Source organism: Chamaea fasciata, unplaced genomic scaffold, assembly GCF_029207755.1.
Source record: "Chamaea fasciata isolate MVZ Bird 193981 ecotype frontalis unplaced genomic scaffold, bChaFas1.0.hap1 SCAF_18, whole genome shotgun sequence".
Classification (NCBI taxonomy): Eukaryota; Metazoa; Chordata; class Aves; order Passeriformes; family Sylviidae; genus Chamaea; species Chamaea fasciata.
Window position 1 is genome coordinate 13633089 of NW_027094103.1, and position 15159 is coordinate 13648247.

A 15159-nucleotide genomic window follows, 5' to 3' on the forward strand; every position below is an offset into this window, starting at 1 on the left:
GCCATCTCAGAGTACAAAACGTTATCTTGTCTTAATTTAAATTATTATAACAAGCCCATTCCAGGCATAAATTCTGGCAAGCTTTCAGATCTTTGCAGAAGGCAGGTACAACACTTGTGGCCAAGTTAATCCCCACTTCAACTTTGTGAAGTTTTGAATTGGATTTAACTGAGGCACAGGTTCTGCTGCAGCTTCTGTTCAAGGTGGATTGTACAATATTCTGTGCTGCTGCTGCTGCTGCTTCAGTGAACTCTCCTCTCCTGCCTGGGACCAGCTCACAGATCAACATCCATTCCTGAACAGAAATCTAGAGGTTTTATGAAAATTTTTGTTCAAGTCACATCAGGCAGAAAGATCCAAGCAAGAAATAAAATCTGGTGGTGGATGAAGACTTGCAGTATCCTTGATTGGATAAATTGCTTGAACCACTACGATTACCAAATAAATCCACGCCCAAATCCAAGTTTACTTTAGACAAATAGCCAAGGGCTAACTGTAATCAACATCCTGAGTGATTCAGTGAGTTCCAGTCTGATCTGTTCAGAGCTTTCTGCTAAGAACATTGGCACACTATCTAAGCCACATTCTGTAGTTTTCAGTCCTAAAGATATTTTTCCTCCAAATATAATTGTCTCTGCTATAAGGGTTCCCCTCTGCCTCTCCATCTGTAATTACAGTGCAATAAAATGTATTTTATGTGATCAATATCAAGAAACAGACTTTTCTATGTACTTACAAACAGGGAGGGAATATCATTCCCAGCTGCGTTACACCCAAATGCAAAGCACCAAACCCTTTCATTTTGTGCCTGACTTTTCAATAAGCTCAATCTATGCATTTGTTAGTTGAAAACAGAACTGTTGGCATGTGGAGGGAGCTATGCAACCAAAGGCACATTTTAACCTAAATAATCAGGAAGTGATCGCAAGTCAGCAAAGAGAAATAAATAGAGAAGAAAAGGAGGGATCTGGCTCCATGCACAGAACAGAGAAGATGCAGAGCTGGATGTGGGGTGAAGGAGGGAAGGGCCTCACCAGAATCTTGGATGTATATTTGGCAACAAACCCAATGCTCCACAAGGTAGTGGGGTGAGGAAAAGTGTGATACTAAACACTCAGCATTGTACTGTGGCTAAAGAAGAAAATCGTATTTCTACAAGCTGCCGGCCAAGGTAAAAAGAAGTCTGTTATCTCAAAAATATGAACTTCCCCCAAGGCAAATCAGCTGAGGAAAAAGAGCACTGAAAACCGATTTTCTGATGGACAGAAAGACAATGTGTTTATGTTTCAGATCTAGCAGTTTTGTTCTCCCACCTTCAATTATCTATAATCCTCCCCCCACCTTTCCAGACAAACAGAAGCTTCTTATTTTCCAGGATTTGTTTTCATCCTCAGCCAGGAAAGGCACCTGTAGCTCTGACAAACATCTCCAGGCCTCACTAATCAGTGCTTTTGTTTTCTGTACGGCAGATTTAATACAGAGGCTGCCGGGAGAGTCACGGACACTGGTGACCCCGTTTAATGACAAACAGGAACAGCACCGGGATCTCGGCAGAGGCTGCTCCAGCCCAGCTGGGATGGCTCCTGTGCGAGGGCAGGGTGGGAATCCAGAGCCCAGCCAGCCTTTGCTGCGCCTGCCTGCCCCCAAGGCACAGGCTGCAATGAGTGACAGCAACCCTCCATCCCAAATCCATGCTCCCACAGTGACCCCTCACACTGAGCCGCCACGGAGCGGTCCTGCCTGGGAGCAAACACATCGTTCTTCTCGCATCTGGAGCAGGACTTCAAATAATATCTGATGTGGGCAAGGAGTATTCTTGACAGATATATCTGATAAATGGTCTGAGGAAAAGAAGAGGTTGAAATGTTAAGAATAAAAGCGCTGGATGTATTAATTAAAATGGGCTTTGATGAATATAATCATTATCTATCAAACAAAGGTGTGTAATGAGGAAAGATAAAAATACACTGAACACTACATGGTAAAGCTGAAAGACTCTGGAATGATGGGCTAAAACACCTCTAGGTAGCTGAGCTTAAAGAACTGGATGCATTTTGTATATCAACATGCTTTTGAACAATTTTAGAGAGAGCAGCACTGAAGAGTAAACAAAAAACCATCATGCATATTCCTCAGATGTTTTTTAAAACCTCTCCTTCAGCTTGGAACACAGGCATGGGCGTGTCACTGCAAATCCCTGCCATCATTTCTCTGTCGGCCAGCCAGGAGAAACTCCTCAGGATGGGCTTACCTGAGCGTGCGCTACTGCAAACCCAGAAACCTGAAACCTGTAAAATGCAGACGGACTGAATAGTGAAAGATCGCATATGCCATTGTTTTATCACCAATACAATGATCATAAATTATTTTCATTTATCTTTTAAAAGTGCTTTTCAACTTCTTGGCCCCCAAAGTGTTCTACAGTCACTGACTGAGAACCTGACTTTACGAAGCCCTGAAGTCTTGCTCAGCCTGTGGCAGATTTCAGCTCAGCCGAAGTGGGCACGGTGATTTCGGGCACTGCCAGGCTGAGGCCCTGTTGGATTAGACCAAAACCCTCCAGCGCCTGCGGTCCTCTGGCTGCTGCTGAGATGCTGGACAGGACGGGGAGGATGTGGGAGAAGGACGGGAACGGGGTGGTGCACAGAACTGGGCAAGGCTCTGTGCTCCTGAACTGTCCACTGGATTTCTCCCCATGAGCTCTCCACGCAAACTCCCACCCCTGAGGCCAGCCTTGGCAGGGGCCCTGCAGGGTGGGCAGCCCCGGAGTCCGTGTCAGGCAGTGCAGAGAGCTCCTGGACCCACACAGGTCAGGAGGGCAAACAAAGCACGTCCCCAGCACACAAGAGCTACACTAATTTGGAGACCAAAATGCAAAAACAATTATTTGCTATAAATATTTAATATCCTTAATGCCTCTAACACACGTCCAACATTTGCTTGCTCTTCTTCTCCCCTTCAGCTCTTGGCTTCTGCAAATGCTAAAAACCAGCTGCGGATCACGATTACATCAAATTATTTTACTGAGTAAACACCGGGTCAATCCACTTCACAAACATGCCAACAGAAATTTTTCACATTTCTTTTATAGAGTACGAGGCTGATTCTAAAGCAATTACAGCCATGACAACGATGGACCAAATGTATCTCGTATTTTTCTTTACGTTTTTAGCATTAGTTTGACTGAAAAAGCCTGAAAAATCCCCAAGGCAACTTCAAACACTCCTCTTCTGACCTTATTTTGCCAAACTTAATTAAAACCAGAAAGCAAACTTACTTGTTTCTGTACTGGCCCTTGTTCCTGTCATGTACTAACTGAAAGACAAAAGGAAGTTGGTTCTTTAGGAGTCATAAATCCCAATTCCCTCCATCAATGAACGCTTGAAAGTCCAGCAGCTGTTTTGAGAGCAGATTTAGAAGGAGCCACAAAGGATTTGTGCTATTTGCATTTTAACATCGGGTTTGTCTACGGGTTTTTAAATTAAATTGTGGAGATCCATTCTCTGCATCATCCCTGTAACTGCCCTTCCTTTTCTTTTCCCCACTTGTTTCCAATCCTCCTGACCTCACTCACAGAAAAAGAATTTTCACTCACAGAAAAAGAATGGGTTTTTAACCCAGAGGATGGTGTGGGAGTCCCAGTCTCTGAACACAGCAGGTGAGAAATAATCTCTGAGCTCCTTGGTGAGAAATGTTGCTTGTGAAAACCAAGGTGGAAGTCCTGAGGAAAGCAGGAGACGTTTTTGAACGGGGGATTTTTGCTGGGGGCCATCTGCAGCAGCAATGTCCCAGCCTGGCACTCTGAGCCATGCAGGAGGCAGAGCCAGTGCAGGGAATTGTTCCTTTGCTAACGCAGGGGCGGCCACAGAACTGTGCCTTTATCTAGAATCCAAATAATCTCTCCTAAAAACAGACCCATTTACTGTGGGAGTAATTGGTATGCATTATAAAGGAAAAAAAACCAAAACCCATTTCAAATACAATTTCAAATATCCTCTAGCCCTGGCCTTAGGGAAAGAAACTTCTAAAAGCTACCTGCAGTCTTACCTTATTTTGAAGAACATTTCATTTTGGTTTCAAAATTATCTGCAGCCCCCGTTAATCTGGTGGGCTCCCAGGTGTATTCCTAAAATGTAGTTACATTAGAAACCACCAGGAAACTGCATTTTGTACCTTCCAGTAGAGAGAAATGGATGGAAAGTTTCCTCAGGCTTAATACCTCACATTTTCTCATAGATTTGATTCAACTTTATAAGCATTTAATTTGGTTTTGACCATTGTTTAATCAGTTTAATTACTATCTTCTATTATTTTCAGCCTTTTTTCTATATCCCAAACCCCTGAAGTCCAGTTTAAGTCATTACAAGCCTGGCTACCTTGGCATCCTGGGCTCTGTGGTGTGTGTGACAAAAGCAGCAGAAGGCTGGGATAAGGATCACCTTCTGAACTGGCCTCTCCTACATTAATCTTGGGAGAATTGGACCCAAACAATTCCCTTCTAAATTAGGTCTTCTAGCACACAAAACTTTATTTACAAATATACAGCCAAATTTCTCACCTTTCTCCATTGGGGGCTGAACTCTCTATTGCTTCTTTAGAGACTTTTAGAATAAAGCTGTCTTTTATACAAAATCCCTTTCTCACTGTGTTGGCAGTTTAAGAGGATCAGGAAAAAGCAACAAATAATTTACTTCCACTTTAATACTCCTTTAAATGGTCAGAAAAGAGTTTCAGTGCAAACTACAGTCAGATCTATTGCTAGTACCCAGTGGCATATCATGAAAAGAGACATTTCTAAGATTAAAAATAATAATCATAAAAATCGTCCATGGAAAAGAATCCATCTAAAGTTGTTATTCAGTGGCTGGCACAGAAAATACATTCTCTACCTGAGACTAGTAATGAGTCATCCAAGCGACTTGAAATGAAAAGCATATCGAAGGGATATTAAAAATAAAAGAATTTAGAATCCAAAAATAAATAAATATGGTCATTCCAGGCAGGTAAATACTTCAGGAGATTGCTGAGAAAGATGGGATTAATATAAATCTTCTCTCCAAAGCAGAGGAGTTAAAAGCACATCTGGCAATCTGCTGGTGTTATTGGTATAAAAATTCATGCTAGATATGGCAGACAGGGAATTTAAAACAGACCTCTTTATTTCTTTTCCCCCTCAGATAAAGAAGGTCTGAAAATAAACAAGAATAACTCAGTGTGTGGAAACATGGACAGGCAGAAAGGTAAAAACGCAAACTGGAATTCAAGTCTCCGTGACAAATCTATCTAAATGCAGGCTTCATTTCACACACCTCCAGAAATGAAGATTAAGGCCTGGGATGCCGGGGCACAGCACTCTGGGTGCTTTGAAGCAATATATTGAATTACACTGTAGGTCAGATTCCTCCAGAGACAAGAGATAAAGTCATCTTCAAAAACTTGAAAGGACATACGAGAACTGCAGGTTAAAGGAATCCAAAATCAACGAGGGAAAACAATGTGAGGGTGAAAAGAAGAGGCTGTTGGAGAATATAGAAGAGTTAATATATAAAATAATATAAATAGAATATAAATATCCATCCTGCTGTCCCAGGACAGTGCCAGGGAGGCAAAGCGATGCCAGTGGCTGACGGCCACGGGTGACACAAGCTCTGCACAGTGCTGGGTGAGCCACAAGACCCTGAATCACTCCTCAGGGAGCTGGGGCACATCAGCCGGGCCCAGAAACAAGCCCAGAACCAGGATCACACGGCTCGAGGTCCAGGACAATTCTTACTCTGAAGAAAATTAGATACCCAGTCACAGGAAAATTAAGCAAGATAATGAGAGCGAGTGATGACTGAGAGAACAGAGCTGCCCTGCTGAGGCTGCAGAAATCCAGAGAGGATTCCCAGAGTGGAATATCCGGGGACACTGCTCCTCCTGCAGAGAGGCAGAGGATGAACAGTGCGTCAGACAATGCTACCCTGGCACAGTTCAGCCCAGGGACAATTAACTAGATCAGAAGTCAGCGTGGGACCTGACGTGAGAGATCTGCCAGCACCTCTCCCATGGCAATGCAGTGCTGGATGTGGAGCCAAACCCACAATGTCCCACAGCCTGACACTGAATTTCACCACGGAGATGGATGCTGCAGGTTATTTTAATCTCTGCCACATCTACAGCTGCTCTGTGTCACAGCACAACTGAAATAATCCTACGCTGCAGCTCAGTCTGGCTCAGTTTAAACACTGATGGCAGCAAAGGAGCAGTCGATGCCCCGGAAAGGCTTCCAGTGACACAGACCAGGTCAACATCCAGAACAGCACAAGAGCTTTTGCAACAGGCAAAGTCTCAGTGGCAAAACAGACAATGAATACGGTGACAGTGCAATAAAAAAAGCATCTGTCCATACACTGGTACTATTCCACGTAAATCCCGTTAGGCACAGGTATGTTATGTTAATTTCCCACTGGACCTCCAGCCAACATCATTAAAAACTGTGATCATTTCTGTTTTAACTAATTAGCTGTACTTTCTGAGATGCTCTTGTACGCATTAAGATCCTATCTGTACACAACATACATATCAATCTACGGCAGAGAGTGGTAATTCATTGCAAATTGGGAAAAAAAGGGTTGCTAACATCCTAAAACAACAATTTCTGCAGAAAGGCTTCTAATCAACATCAGAACCCATGCACTTGAGGTATCCTTGAGGAATTTAATGTGCTTCTTGTACTAATGGCATTTTTTTCTGTGAAGTTAAAAATTTCACATCTTTTTAATGTGTTGGTACTGTTCATTAAAGCAAAGATTAGGTTGCCAGATGATAGCATGCTATTAAGTCTAAAAAGAAAAAAAGAAGAAGAAGAAAAGAAATGAACTATTTTGACACTAACTAGGCATAATTAATGGCTATCTGAAGTGGATTTTCAAGTAATAGTATACAGCCTGTTGACAGCAGGGTAAGAAATTCCATGATTCCAGGAGAACAAATGTGCCAGATTGCATCTGAAGCCCTGAAGAGGTTTGTATGACACGTGTGTAAAAATGATGTGATGGAAATCTGAACTTCCAACTCTTCACCATGATCTATCTGTGCACACCCAGTGATCCATCAACAACTGCTAAAGGCTGCTAAGCAACAGGGAGAAGAAACAAAAAATTACAGATAAGACCCATTATCTGAAAAAAGGAGCAGGGTAAAACTTTTCTAAGACTCTGTGATGTGCTTGTTAAAAACCAATGACACCGACGGCAATGCCCACCAGGTGCGTTTCTCAGCTCCACATTTAGAGAAGAAAACTGAGATGTGATTGTTCTGCAGCCAGAAGTAAATGTCAGAACCGCCTGGGCGTGGCCGGGTGGGGCAGGGGCAGCCCTTACCTGGGGGAGGGAAGAAACGGGTTCTGGTTCTGCCTGAGCCCAAAGCCCCGTGAGCCCCAGGGCTGCTCGGGGACTCCGTGCAGCTCACGGTGCAGGGCAGAGATCAGGCAAATCAAACCAAATAATCAAATCAAATCAAACCTGCTGATTTACAGAGCAGCCAGGTGTCAGTCACACCTTTAACACACGCACGGATCACACGTTGCCACCAATTTCACAGCCCTGTTTTCCCATTTAGACCATGAAATACAGGTAGAAGTGACCCCAGTGCAGTTTGTGGGAGCAGGTCACTGCCAGGGGCCCACAAGGAGCAGCCGGGATTCCGCCCTGGTTATCAAACGTACCGACAGAGAGTTTTTGTATCTGCCAGGTGACACAACTGGAAGTGCTGGCTTGCGCGGGATGGTTTCTGACAGAAATTCACTGAGCAGAGCGTTTCTTTGTTTCAGGTTTGCTGCTGGCTGTGTACACAAGGACAGGGAGCAGAGACAGGACCCAGATAATGAGCCTGGATCTCAGCACGGGACAGCACCCGAGGGAACTGCGAGATCCCAAAGCTGAGGAAGGACCTTGTGCATCTGCATGAGAATGAATGCTCGGGCCTTGCCTCTGCATTTTGTACCACGGCTGGAGCAAAGAGCAGCACAGAAATTGTTATTGTGTCCAGGCTTTTCAGCTCCACTTTCATGGCATACCATTTTAATATTTCTTTCTAAATTCCTCTTATACCTTTTTTCCTTTTTAACAGCACAATAATCCGTCTCATACCCATTCATCCTTCTGATTATTCTCCTTGTCAGCTATTTGTACATTCTTACCTTTTGTAGGAATGGCACATGAAAGAATAAATTAATAATAGAGAACATTAATAAACACCCTTGCGTGTCTGGCTCTTTCAACTTCTCTAATCCACACTTTGTTCCCTCTTTTAAGTGAGGTCCCACACAAGACTCACTCAGCTAATCAGAGGATAAACTTAAAAGGAAGAGATGAATAAATCACATTAAACTGTGAGGCAGCCAACATCTTTTCAAAAAACCAAAGGTGAAATCCCAGCCCCAGCTGAAGCTCCGAGCAAAACTCTCCTTGATTTCGGGAGGATTAAACTCATCATGAATGTAAGACCTTTGTGCCCTGTCACTTTCTGCCATACGGAATGAGACTTCGAGCTGTGTGAACAGGGAAAGCTCCAGCACACCCACAGAGACCTGTTTTCCCAGCAAATGCAGAGTTACGGCTGTTTCCCTAAGGATCCTTGCCTTTACTGGTGATTAGCTTTAAAATTGCTGACAGAATTTGAAAATAAGAGCTCCCGATCTCCACTTCTCATTGCACTTAGTTTCTCCACAAAGTATCTTTAACTGTTTGCAAAAACGTTCCTCCCTAAAATGATACAGGAGAGGAAATAAAGGTATTGTCTCCTGGACAGCAAGGGATCTGGAGGGCAGTGGGGAGAAAACAACCCAGGGAAAAACCAACTCCCTTCATCTAAAAAAAGTCATCACTGGATGTTTTTCTCCCTCCCAGTTATAAATTCGATTCAATGGGTCACTAAATTAAAGCAGTGGTAAGCAAAATCAACTTTTTGTGCAAAGAGATGAGAAAAGAAAGTACAAAGCTCTCTGAGACTTTGGGTTTGTGGATCATCAGGAGAAAACAGATGTCCAAAGTACCACTGAACCTTCTGTGAGCTGCAGCTCCTCCCTTCTCTGTAATTGAGACGTGAATTCAGAGTTATAAACGCTGTCCACTGCTCACCAGAGGGACCTGGCTAATTATCAGAAGTGTTCCAGCCAGTAATGCTAATGAATCCAAAGCTGCCACAATGCCCCAGGCTGTTTGACAACTTGCTACAGATGTTCTGTGGATTTCTGGAAGAATCCTTTGCTTCACATGCTCAGGGTAACAGAAGGGATGGGGCTTTTCCTACTGATCTTTGAAAAATGAATTTTTAATGAAAACAAAACACCTTTTCTATCCTTCTGCAGCCCAAAGATCCTTGTCTCTCAAGGAGAAAGAAAATGCTGAACTGATTCGGAAAGGGAGACATTTTTAAAGAGGAAGAGACATTCACCTATCTTTTAGCACCAATTATTCATATCCAGCTGATTGCTACAGCTTTGGCTCCAGGAGGATGGATTATTACTGAATGATTTACACTGAAGCAGTGTTAAAAATGAATACTTTTTATAAATTAAGTTGAACAAGAGGGTAGGGCTGCACCTCAGCACCTCAGGGGTCCGAGATCACTTCCCACCCTCCCATGGATTTATCTGTTAACTCCACTGCGGACCAGTCCAGTTTGGCACAGCCAGGGAAACAAACCTTCTCTTCCCCACATCTCCTCTGCTCTTTTACTGCCAGGATGGTGCCAGGCAGGCACAGCTCCTCCAGAGCCTTTGGGAAATCTTTGCCATCCCAGTATTAGTGACCACATCCTACAGAAAACCTCACTTGGAGAGACCAAGGACACCCAGCCAGAAGAAAGTTTTGATACAGGCTCTGCACAATGGAAACAGCTTCAGCAGATCTTATAGAGGGCTCAAAATATGGCAAATTTAGGGAAAAAATCCACTTGATGCCTGTCACACATTACATATATTGAAATTTGTATCTTTTCTCTTCAACCACTGTTGATTACTGTTAACTACTTTTCTTTACAATGAAAAATAGAAGTTCTAATCAATTCAAAACTTTATTATCTGAAAGATCATATCAGCTAATACGACAGTGATCTCTGGCTCTTCAGAGAAAGAGGCTCCCAGCAGGATCTTGAGACATCCTGTTATAGTTCAGGGTAATTAATATTTTCCTGTTACTGTTGTACTGTGGACCAGAACAGGCTTAATTAAAACCTTCTGCTATGACTGCAGAGCTGGATTTTTATATCAGTACGTGGATGAACCACCAGGATGTTTTCATGTCAGTTTGCATTGCTAATTTCTGGCATGTAAATTGGATAAAAGTCCATCTTCCTTTCAAGAATAGTTCGAGATCTGTGGTTGAAACACCATCATGAGGTAAACGCAAAATTAGCCAGATTTACATAGCAGACCTTGAATCAGAGCTTACAAGAACTGTATGACTTGGAAATCATCCCTGTAAAACAAGTACAAAACATTTTTACATACAAATACGAGTCCCTGTAATACAAATACAAAAGTCAGTTCAGAGAGTGACATCTCAGGTAAACCACCAAAAACTTTAATCTTTTCATCTTCCCAAAATTCACCTTCTCAGCTCCCGAACTCCATTTGTGACTTTCTTAAAAACTCGATTATTCAACCAGTTTCTGGTCTTTGTGAGTGCAAAATTTGACTTTGCTTTGATTTGAGGTTCAATCCTTCCTGGAGTGAAAGCAAAAAGGCAGGATATCCATAAATGGCATTATAACGTATAACACAAAAATAGAAAAGAGCCAGAATTGCCTCAGCCCTTCCCTGCAGCTTTCCATGCAGCTTTGCAGTTAATTGAGCCTACAGCGGTTCCCTTCCATGCAGGAAACTTTCAGGTACGGGCTGTGCCTTGTTTCTGCCTCCACACAAATCTGTGGATAAATTCCAAGAGCTTTCTGCCTCTAAAACGCGTTTCTTATGCAGTGTGAACTGCAAGCAAACAATGTTCTGCTGTTTCTGGGGGCCTGTGCCCGCAGAGCAGACGAGACCCTCCCCTGGCGCTCAGCTGGGCCAGCTCTGCCTCTGCCACCGCGGCCCCAGGTGCAGCCCCGTGGCCAGGGACCCCGCAGGGGACGGTGCTGGGCACAGCCCAGGCCCAAAAACCTGGGACAGCCTCCTGGGAAAGCGGCTGGAGAAAACCCAAAGCCCAGAACTGGCAGGAGACAAATTGCAGACACTGTGTACAGCTGCCAGCCCCGCACAGGCTGGACTCCAGACAAGCTGGAGCTTGCCACTGAACAACTGGAAACAGAAAAACTGTGGTTTTCAGATGAATGAGACAAGATTAATGTTTAGCTGAAAACTGGGAAGGAAATAGCATTATTTGTTTTCTAGCTTAGTCTATCCTGTTACAGTGTTTGCATTTTGTCATGTTTTGATGCTCGTGGTTTTCTCCAAGAACATCAAATCTGCTGCAGAAACTGGGGCAAGAGGCTGAGAAAAGATAATATTGGAAAGAAGAGCATCTCACCATCTGTCCACTGTGGGTTTTTTCCTACACATCACGCAGGAGCAGAGGCCAGTTTTGGATGCTTTGATCCTGAAAGGTTCAGAGTTCTCATTCAAAGTTATCTTTGTCTGTGGAAAAAATAGCAGATGCTCTGGTAAGTGATTGCAGGATCCCAGAGATATATTCAGAGCAGGAGCCGCAGAGATAATTTAACCAGGATTAAATTTAACCAGGATCTCTCCTATTGTGCAAAAGAGAGAATGGGAGCCAAACCAAACCGACTCCCAAGATCACAATTTAAATGGGGAGGAACAACCAGAATGGGTTCAGTTATCCAGGAGACACTGGGCTCCTTTTCTCCCTCATGTAGCAAATGCACCAGTTTTATTTCTTTTGCACTAATGTCACCCCCGGCTTATTCTCGTTATGCTACTGCATGGCACTGCTATGGAGGAACCCATTCCAAGCAGGATTAATCTGGATCATCAGCCACAAACTGATCTTGTGATAAAACTTCTCCACCTTAAAAGTTTGCCCTACATCATCCTTTTCCCCCCACAAAGTCAATAGTTCTGATTTTCTGAAAGATGAAAATGAAGTGTCCATTATGCCTGAGAAATGTCAATGCTCCTGCTCTGTGCTGTTACTGCCGGAATTGTCTGCCCGCTGTCAGTGAACAGTGACATTTGTGAAACTCCGCAAACAGCCTGGGAAACAAAACAAATTCCTGTGTCCCCATCACTCGCTGCATCCCGGGCTGCAGCACCGATGGTGGGCAGTGCTCAGCAGCCACTCCCAGCCCTGCCCTTTCAGCCAAGCTCCAAACGTAGCATCACACGGGATGAGGGGAGTTTGGAGTTGCTGAAATAGCCCGGGATGAATTTCAGCCCTCCTCACGCCAGTTTCCTAAAGCAGCTCAAGAGACAACGTTTCCTCAGTTTAACAGGTCCTTGAAATACTCTGTGGAGAGCAGGAGAGAGCTCCCCTCACTTCTCTCCTGGCTGATCCTGGGAGATAAGCACAGGGACCAGCCCAGCAGAGCCTTTAAGCATAAATCTATTTTTAAGTTCGGTGTAGACCTAAAATAAGTTTCTCGTATGAGGCTGTAAAGCAAGATGAAAAAAAGGATGCTGTAGATGGGCAATTCATCTGTTGAGCAGCAGTGAGCACATGTAAGTAGACGTTAGTGACAGGAGAGAGGACAGTATAGAGACAGAGGATTGCTGTCATTGCCATAGCAACAGCAGCACAGCAATTATGTGAAACACCACAGATAGGGAGAAAAGATTACTCCTTTCTCCCTGGAATCTCACAGCTTATGGCACATTTCCTTTAGCTCTAGGTATTACACGCCGTGTGTGGATCCTTCCCTTTCCCAGGCCAATTCAATCACAGAAATGTTTGGGCTGGAAGGAGCCCAAAGATCATCCACTGCCAACGCCCTGCTGCAGGCAGGGACATCCCCCAGCCATGAGCATCCCTCTGGGACAGGAAAAAGGGGATGCCCAAATATTGTCCTGGACTGACATTAGGGGCCAGTTATGGCCACACAAACCATCCGTGACTTAAAATCGGTGAGGAACACAATTTTCTTTAGTACAGTCAGGTGGGTTTATGCTGGAATGAAATAGCTATGGAACAGTTTAATAAAATGGTTTTTGCCATAGCAAACGCCTCAACTTATCTTCGAAAGTTATTTAACTGGAAAGAGCCTTTTATAGGCACGCAGACTCCAACACATCACCCAAACTGCTGATAACTGCTGGTCTGAGCATGAGAAATGACCCTGTTATGAGGCCATAAATCAGGATATCTGCTTGAACTAGAACAGAGTCGGTGCTGTGGCACTGGAGGAGTGGTGATTCCTGGGGGGAATTAAAATGGGAGGGAAAATGTTAAAAAAACGTTACCTGTCCCCATCAAACAGCACCTGCACAGCACTGCAGAGAAAGAGAAAAAAAATATCACAACTTCCTGTCCCTCCGTATTCAATCTTCTCATTCAACCACCTCTCCGGCACATTGACCTACATCTGTCCCTGCCTTTCCTGGTTAAGGGAAAAGGACTTCCAAGCCTTTGAACAACAACACACGAGGCCTGCATTCACTTTAAGTGGAAAACATCACAAACTCTGACCTGTTTAAAACATTCAAACCATTATTGTCCTCTTCCATCACTCTTTCCATATTTTGTCCTATATTTCTTGCCAAAACAGAACCAGTTACATAAGTTTCTATGCCTCATTTCCCATCTTTCTTCAAACACATTTCTATTAATTGATTTTTCGCTGTCTTCCAAATTTAGCTCCTGCCATTTTTTTTTTCACCCAAAACTTTTTGCAGCCTGCCGGTTTTGAATTAGCTCTTATTTAACATTCCCAGGTCGCCCATTTGGCTGGCAATGACGCTCGTCTTTGAGCAGCAGCAGGGAAGTCAGGCTGTCCCCCAGGAAACGTGCGGCATTTGCAGCGCCCAGGCAGCAGGAGCGGCTCAGCTGCGCTCGGGCTCTGCTCCCCTGGGCCCTTTCCAGCCGCTCCCAGCCCCACAGAGTCGCCAGGACATTTCCCGAGCTGGTTTCCAGCCCGCCGGGGCTAACACCAGTGCCCTGAGAATCAAGGACATTAACTGGCAATCATCCCGGGTGGGCACAGCGCAGGAGAAAGGGAAGTGTCACCGACAAGGCTGTAAGTGTTTAGAGTTCAGGTCGTGGAATTACAAAAATGGAAAGCTTCACTGTGAAATCACATCACTTGCATACTGTAAGTTTATAAAAAAGGGGAGAGCTTGTGGTTCAAGGCTGGACAGCTTCTGACAGAGCTCTGGGTCCAGAGAAACAGCAGAGAGAAAATGCCTTGGGCTGGCACTGCCAGCACATCCTCCCTCAAAGACTCATCCCACCTCTGAGAGGCAGCAGACCAGGCAGAGGATTTCAAAGAAAATCAAATATTTTGTGTCTTTGCACTCCTCTTTGCACAGGAGTCTGGGACTGTACAACGAACAGATAACACAGACCCACACACAATATTTCATTGTGTCCTGGTGCAGAAGAAATATTTTGTGCCTGAGCTCCCCACCTGCCCAGGATCTGCAGCTGGAAAGTCTCATCTCCCTGGAGCTGTGGATACAATGCCAGGCACAGTGGAGATTTAAGGAGAGAAATTCCACTGAAGACAGCCAACAGACTCCTCATGGCCACAAGGAAAAGCAGATTATTTCCTACAGCAGCCTTGAACAGAACAATAAACCAGCTGCAATTTCAAAACACCTGTAGGCAGCAGGGAGAGGACAAGAGTAAGGAAGAAAAAAAATACTCAGAATTACAATAGAAATACATTTTAGTACAATCCAGAACTGGAATGAGATTGTAAATTAAGATCTGCATAAACATATGGACATTTTCCCAGAGTAAAGAATCATCTTCCCATTTCATTCACAGAAAGGAATATACATTTGGGCAGGAATTCATTCGGGATAATTAATTTGTATGAACATACATTGCAATTTTTCTAATTTGGCTTTATAGCATTACCCACTGCAAAACAGCCCTCCAAACAAAACAAAATGTTCAACTTCAGCTGCAGCAGTCATTTTTGGAAAGTACAAGGTTAAGGTACTCACAAGGTCAAGGGAACCAGAGACACCTGAATGAGGCAGGGAAGCTTTAAAGCGCT

General features: G+C 44.0%; 1 long non-coding RNA gene across 1 annotated transcript in view; it reads right to left on the reverse strand.

The window, feature by feature from the left end:
• LOC136298868 (uncharacterized) overlaps positions 1-15159 on the reverse strand; it is a 133113-nt gene that overhangs the window by 13041 nt on the left and 104913 nt on the right. Inside the window, exon 4 of the long non-coding RNA XR_010723398.1 lies at positions 11511-11617. This is a non-coding gene — a long non-coding RNA (uncharacterized lncRNA). The remainder of the gene's footprint in view (positions 1-11510; positions 11618-15159) is intronic.